Source organism: Dermacentor variabilis, chromosome 9 (assembly GCF_050947875.1).
Source record: "Dermacentor variabilis isolate Ectoservices chromosome 9, ASM5094787v1, whole genome shotgun sequence".
Classification (NCBI taxonomy): Eukaryota; Metazoa; Arthropoda; class Arachnida; order Ixodida; family Ixodidae; genus Dermacentor; species Dermacentor variabilis.
The window spans coordinates 131,491,826-131,499,456 of NC_134576.1; the positions used below are offsets into that span (position 1 = coordinate 131,491,826).

The following is a 7,631-nucleotide window of genomic DNA, read 5'->3' on the forward strand; positions in this document are numbered from 1 at the left end:
TATGTTAAAAATCCTGCCTCAGGAAGAAAAACATCAGTAACAAACAATTTTGAGGCTGATTCCTACGTTAGGGGCTTCGACTTAAGCCATCGGCGTTACCGTTGAGACTCCCCTTTTTGTAACGCACCTCAAAGGAATATTGTTGCAAAGCGAGGCTCCAGCGCAGGAGGCGGCCATTTTTGGGAGAGATGGTCTGCAGCCATTGGAGAGGGCAGTGATCCGTCTCAATGATAAACCTTGAGCCGGCTAGATAGCATGACAATTTCTGAACGGCCCACACGAGACACGCACACTCTTTCTCGGTGGCGCTATACGCCTGCTCACGACTGGTCAGCTTACGACTAGCATACAGGACGGGGTGTTCTACTTCTCCATTTTCCCGTTGGCACAGTACAACGCCCATGCCTCGCTCACTAGCATCGCACTGAACAACGAACCCTTTTGTATAGTCTGGTGATCGTAGCACAGGCTGGCTTGTTAGGGCACTCTTTAGGGCGCTAAAAGCTCTTTCCTTTGTCTCGTCCCAGACGACTGTTTGGGGCTCTGTTTTTCTTAGAGCATCCGTCAGGGGAGCCGCGATATCAGAGTACCTGGGGATGTACCTCTGATAGTAGCCGGCGACACCTAAGAACGACCGAATATCGGTCTTCGTGCGCGGTTGCGGGAAGTCTCGCACAGCGGCCACCTTTATTTCAGAGGGGCGGCGACGACCCTGACCAATCACGTGACCGAGGTAGACAACCTCGGCCTGTGCTAACTGGCACTTAGGAGCCTTGACTGTCAAGCCCGCTTCGCGCAGGCGGGTTAGCACTGCCCGCAAGTGTGCCATATGCTCAGACCAGGATGCGGAGAATATCGCTACGTCGTCTAAATACGGTAAAGCAAATTCTTGCTGTCCCCGCAACACTTTATCCATGAGGCTTGAAAAGCAGTATGGCGCGTTCTTCAAACCAAAACTCAACACTTTAGGACGGAATGTTCCCATTGGTGAAATGAACGCCGCATACCTACTAGCCTCTTCTGTAAGTGGAACCTGCCAATAACCCCTGACAAGATCTAGGGTGGAAATAAACTGAGCGCTACTAACTTTCTCAAGGCGCTCCTCGATGTTAGGGATCGGATAAATTTGATCCTTAGTGATGGAATTAAGCCTGCGGTAGTCGACGCAAGGACGAGGTTCCTTGCCCGGTACCTCAACTAAAATCAAAGGGGAGGTATAATCACTCTCACCTGCCTCAATAACACCGAGCTGTAGCATTTTCTTTACCTCAGCCTCCATAATATCGCTCTGGCGGGGTGACACCCGATACGGCTTTGATCGTACTGGCTCTGGGGAGGTAAGTTCTATATCATGAGTAAGGACAGAAGTCCTACCAGGCCTCTCAGAGAACAGACCTTGAAACTCTTGTAAGAGCTGGTGTAGTTCGGTTTTCTGCTCAGGCGACAGCGGTGCTTTACTGATAAGGTCACTAATGACTTGACCGGTGTCTTCCCTGTTCGTCACAGAGCCTAGTCCCGGAAGCTCGACCGGAAGCTCTTCAGGAACGTTTACCATCATGCACACCACTGCTTCCCTTTGTCTATAAGGTTTGAGCAGATTACAGTGGTAAACTTGCTGTGCTTTCCGCTTTCCTGGCAGACTCACCACGTAGTTAACGTCCGACAGTTTTTGAACAATCCGTGCTGGGCCCTCCCACTGCACGTCTAGTTTGTTGTTTAGCGATGTGCGCAATATCATGACCTCATCGCCCACCTCAAAACGACGGGCCCTGGCTGTCCGATCATAATAAACCTTGGCCCTCTGCTGGGCCTTTGCCATTGCTTCACCTGACAACTCCTGTGCCCTTCTTAAGCGTTCGAGGAGCTTAAGCACGTACTCCACCACGACTGGGTCGTCGCCCCTGCCTTCCCACGATTCTCGAAGCATGCGAAGCGGAGATCGCAGCGAGCGACCGTACACCAGCTCAGCTGGCGAAAACCCCGTAGCCGCATGCGGCGCGGTCCGTAATGCAAACATCACCCCAGGCAGACACAGCTCCCAGTCAGTTTGATGTTCAAAACACAATGCTCTCAACACGCGCTTCATGACGGAGTGGAGCTTCTCAACGGAATTCGACTGTGGGTGGTACACTGAGCTGTGTAACAGCTTTACCCCACACCTTTCGAGAAAAGTTGTCGTCAAAGCGCTAGTAAACACTGTGCCCTGATCTGATTGGATTTCCGCAGGAAAACCAACTCGCGCAAATATGGACAGTAGTGCATTGACTATCTCAACTGAGCTGAGTTCTTTAAGCGGCACTGCTTCAGGGAACTTTGTCGCTGGGCAGATCACAGTCAAAATGTGTTTGTACCCTGTGGCTGTTACCGGCAGAGGTCCCACTGTATCAATAACGAGCCGTCTAAAAGGCTCCGTAATGATAGGTACCAATCTCAACGGCGCCCTCGATTTGTCCCCTGGTTTGCCCACCCGCTGACAGGTGTCAAATGTCCTCACGAAATGGTCTGCGTCCCGAAAACACCCTGGCCAATAGTACTCTTGCAAGAGACGGTCCTTAGTTTTCTTAACTCCTAGGTGTCCGGACCACGAACCCCCGTGCGACAAGCGCAACAGATCCTGACGATAGCATTGAGGCACGATCAGCTGATCGAACTCCACTCCTCTGCGGTCTAGATACTTCCGGTACAGGACTCCACCTCTTTCCACAAAACGCGCATTTTTCCTGGCGATACCTTCCTTGACATTGCAGCGCACGTTTTCTAGGCTGCCATCCTTTTTTTGCTCGGCTATCAAAGCCGACCGGCTGACTTTTAGCAACCTATTAAGTCCGTCTGACGTAGGCGCGATGAGCAAATCTGTAGATAGCTCTTCTAACTTTCCCGTGTCGGGCATTTCCTCTCCAGTATCTGGCGCCTTCAACGCTACAGGCTCAATTTTATTCAGTTCGGGCGTGCTCTGAATATCGGCTTGCTGCGCCTCTGACCCTTTTTCATTGTTTGATAACGTCGGCCCCGCAACTACCGCCTTTTCAGCGAGCTCCCGAACCTTCGATCTGGTTAAGGCCTGAACGCTAGCCTCACCAAACAAAAGCCCCTTCTCGCGCAGGAGGTGATCGGACCTGTTCGAAAATAGGTACGGGTACTGGGGGGGCAGCATAGATGACACTGCCGCCTCCGTCTCAAGCGCTCCGAAAGGTCCTTCAATAAGCACTTTTGCTACGGGCAGACACACGCTATGAGCTTCCACGGCTTGCTTGATCCATGCGCACTCGCCCGTGAACATATGGGGTTCTACGTAAGACGGGTGAACTACATCCATTGTAGCTGCGGAATCGCGAAGCACTCGGCACTCTTTCCCGTTCACGAGGAGGTCTCGCATGTAAGGCTCGAGAAGCTTCATGTTCTCGTCAGTGCTGCATAATGACAAAAACACAACTTTTGGTTTTGTTTCCGGACACTGCGCCGGAAAGTGACCCGGCTTCTGGCACGTATAACAAACGCGCGCTTGCCTCGTCTCGAACCGCTTTCTGCGTTCGGCTTCGGCTGCCGCCGTCTCCTTAGGTTCGGTCGCACTGCTTTCACTCGCATCCGCACTACGTGTGTTCCCCTTTGCTCTCATGGGTGTGAACTTCGGCCTCTCAAACTTCGAGCCAAATTCACCCTTTTGACCGTCCTTAGCTCCGCGAGCCCGACGCGTCACAAACTCCTCGGCTAGCTCAGCGGCTTTAGCCACCGTACAAACGTCTGGCCTATCCAAGACCCAGTACCGCACGTTCTCAGGTAACCGACTATAAAACTGTTCTAGCCCGAAACACTGCAGAACTTTATCGTGGTCACCAAACGCTTTCTCTTCTTTGAGCCACTCCTGCATGTTTGACATAAGCCTGTACGCAAACTCTGTGTATGACTCACTTCTGCCTTTCTCATTTTCCCGAAACTTCCGACGGAACGCCTCCGCTTACAGCCTGTACTTTTTTAGCAGACTCGATTTTACTTTGTCGAAATCCTCTGCCTCCTCTCTATTCAAGCGAGCGACTACGTCGGCCGCCTCGCCGGGTAACAAAGTGAGCAAGCGCTGTGGCCACGTTTCCCGAGAGAACCCCTGCTTCTCGCACGTTCGCTCAAAGTTAACCAGGAACAAACCAATGTCCTCTCCAAGCTTAAACGGCCGCATCAGGTCAGTCATTTTGAACAATACGCGTTCTCCTGCACCGTGTGCCTGACTTCCATTACGAGCGCGTTCCATCTCTACCTCAAGACGCTTCATTTCCAAAGCGTGGTCGCGCTCTTGTTGCTCTCGCTCTTTCTGTTCTTTACGTTCACGCTCTTCTTTTTCTTTCTGTTCTTTAATTTCGCGCTCCTGTCTTTTTGCCGTCTCCCTCTCCTCAATGGTCTCAAGGCATTCCGACAGCTCGTCATCCTCAGCTTCTAACTCAAGAATAGCCCTTAGCAGTTCAGGTTTTCTGAGTTTGTCTGAGACATCCAGACCCAACTCTCTTGCAAGCTCCAGCAATTTCGGTTTGCGCAACGACTTCAAATCCATGGCTGCTCTGAATCTGCTTTCTCTACTGCCTATTATTGTCTTGCCGCAAACTAACCCGGCAGCAACGACAACCACAATTACCAGCTCTGTTTCTGACACTAACAAAAGCCTGGCAAAACTCAGGAGAAGAAAGTCCCGCACTCACCAAACCTCGCAGCCAAGAATTCAGCGCAGTCGTTCCGCTGCAGGCAACCAGTCATCACACAGGGCTCGTTGCACTGCTCCCGGATGGTCGTTGAGCTGCTCAGCATACAGTCAACTGCATCTCTTCGCTGCTGGCCTCCGTTGTCGCGATCTCACCGCTGGCAGACAGTTGTTGGGAACTCAGCGCTGACGCCCGTTGTTGCACCTGGGTCGCAAGCCCCAAGGGTAGCGTTGGCCTGGCGGCCTGGGGTACAACTGGAAGCATCCGAAGGTCCCGGCAAAGCATGAGTCGACTGGTAACAACAAAACAACTTGTTTATTCTAACATCGCAAAGAGTTGGCGGTCAGGTCGACCGAAGTAGAGAGACGGGAGTGCACGTTAATCAACAGAAGAAATCGGAGCCTCTCTTGGCGTCCGGGGGCAGCTACTTTTATACTCTCGCAGTTGAGGGCAAGAAGGAACCCCTCTATAGACGAGCACGTGACTGTGCCGCTCGGGAACATTGGGATGAGAAGGTGGCGCATACGTCGTGTCGGCGCCGGTCAGACCTCCTCGCTTCACAGTTGGGGGAGCTCCTCTCCCCGGCTGCCGCGCTTCGACAAGCGTGGGCACCAACATGCACATACACACACACACGCACACGAAGACACGTGGCATTGGAACATGCCTGGACGCGCTTGGCGGGGAGGCGTAGCGGCGGCGCCGAACGGGCCAAAATGTCTGCCGCTTTGAACGAAGCCCCGGCGTCCGTTGCATCCGCGCCGGCTATACCGCGCGTCGTAGGCGAAACGTAACAGCCCCCTTTGGAACGGGGCGGAGGGTTGAGCTACCAAGTTGTTGCTGTTATGCTGCCTAATATCCTACCTAGGTTAAAAAAAGAAAAAGAAAGGAAAAGAAATACCGCGATGAATTCCCATAACCAAATTTTCTGACCACGTATTGAGAACTTTGTTTTTGCACGTCTCCGTTTCTTGTCGTTTCCCTCTTTTCTTCCACCAATCTTCCAATCGCGTCTTACTAATCTCTATTGCGGATATATTTACTTCCCCCTGCTCTCGCTGAACCCAAGAGATGCAAGGAGGCCAGTGGTGCCTAAATCGACCGCTGGGCAGATATCTTCACATTCTAATAAAACATGCTCCATCGTTTCCCTAGCTTTACGGTAGCAAGCACATGGTTCTTCTTCCTTCTTATATCTCGCTCTTCTAAAGCATCCTGGTCTCGCTTCGAAAAGTAATGAGCTTCCCTTTAAGTTATCATAAATTGTTTCTTTCCTGATTTCGATTTTTCCTCTTAAGTAGTTACTCATCGCCCCGATCGCGATCAGAAGCGTACGTGTGACACCGGTATAATGTACCTGCTTTACATTCGCGATCGAGCCAGATCGGGAACAAATTTTTCTATCGTGATTGGCTTCCTTCCACGGGTGCACTAAGTAGCCAATCGCGACCAAGAACTTTGACCGAGCTCGATCGCGATCAAAAGTGTCCCCTGTGACGCCCGTATTACACTCGATACAGTAAGTACCACGTTAAGAAAAAAACACATGAGCCATCCCACTCTGTGAAGTTGAATCACTAACGAAGCTCTTCTGCACACGACACAGAGGTGAAACAGAACTTTGAACACCCGCCGTGGTTGCTCAGTGGCTATGGTGTTCGGCTGCTGAGCACGAGGTCGCGGGACCGAATCCCGGCCACGGCGGCCGCATTTCGATGGGGGCGAAATGCGAAAACACCCGTGTGCTTAGATTTAGGTGCACGTTAAAGAACCCCAGGTGGTCAAAATTTCCGGAGTCCTCCACTACGGCGTGCCTCATAATCATAAAGTGGTTTTGGCACGTAAAACCCCAAATATTATTATTATTATTAGAACTTTGAACGAAGTTACGGACAAATTTACCGTGATTTTTATATACATTCGCGTGGACGACGGGTCGACCGCCACTAGGAGCCGTAGGAAACTATAGACACGCATGGACATAACGACGGCAGCGCCACCACGAGAGAGGGGAAGGAAAGGAGATACGCAAGCGCTTGGAACGCCGACAAAGAAGGGGCGGTTCGAACTTAAGACATGGCGGGTCAAAGTGTGGTATCTGTTCTTGTCAGCTTAATATCTGATACGGGGTCTATTTGGAGCCAAGTTGTTAAACTTACTTTTGCAAGTTGGCGGACTGCTTGACGCTTGCTTCACCTCCGCCGCGGATCGGCGCGGTATTGCACTATCTCTGGGATCGACCCGCTGTTTTTGCGCACCCGGAACAAAATGCGCGGAAGCCTAGCATATGAACAGCTTGGCAGTGAAAAGGAAAAAAAAGAAAAGACTCTGGAGTGCCTGCCTGTGGCCTCCAACACTGCGGGCTCTATTTGTGCGAACAGGTGTCGGAGGCAAACAGTGCCACAGGTTCGTGCATGCTCCATATACCTACCAGCCATCCAAGGACTACCGGAGCTACGCTGTGTGCGTGTCAATGATGAAATATTTTCCAAGCTGCGGCTTGTCGCTATATTAGAACATTGCCAGTGATGCGCAGGTTTTTATTAGCACGTTTTGTTAATACTACTAGTTTTGTACACCGAACTACGATATATATGGAACCATGCTGCATCCGCATAGGCTGACGAACAAAATGAATTAAATAACAGCTTCTATAACTTCTCATTTCTAGAAATGCACCGTTAGTACCATTTGCACAACGCCTTCGCTAATTACCACTTACTTCCAACCTTGCGCACAAAACTGTCCTTTTCTTTGATATACGCACTTTGTGTACTGTGAATAGTCGAATGAGTCACACCGAATCGAATTTTGGCACGTCAGAATGCAAATTTGTAGAGCTCGCTCTACTTTTCGTTCGTTCGTGTCGTTCGTTGAGTGATTGATGTTCCAAAACAGAGGGCTACGGATAAGTTTGATCACCAGCATCCCGGGCGAGCACAGTAT

General features: G+C 51.1%; 1 pseudogene; it reads left to right on the plus strand.

Annotated features, from left to right (window-relative positions):
- Positions 1–6,761: 6,761 nt before the first annotated feature.
- Positions 6,762–6,935, plus strand: LOC142558683 (U2 spliceosomal RNA; annotated as a pseudogene).
- Positions 6,936–7,631: the final 696 nt, after the last annotated feature.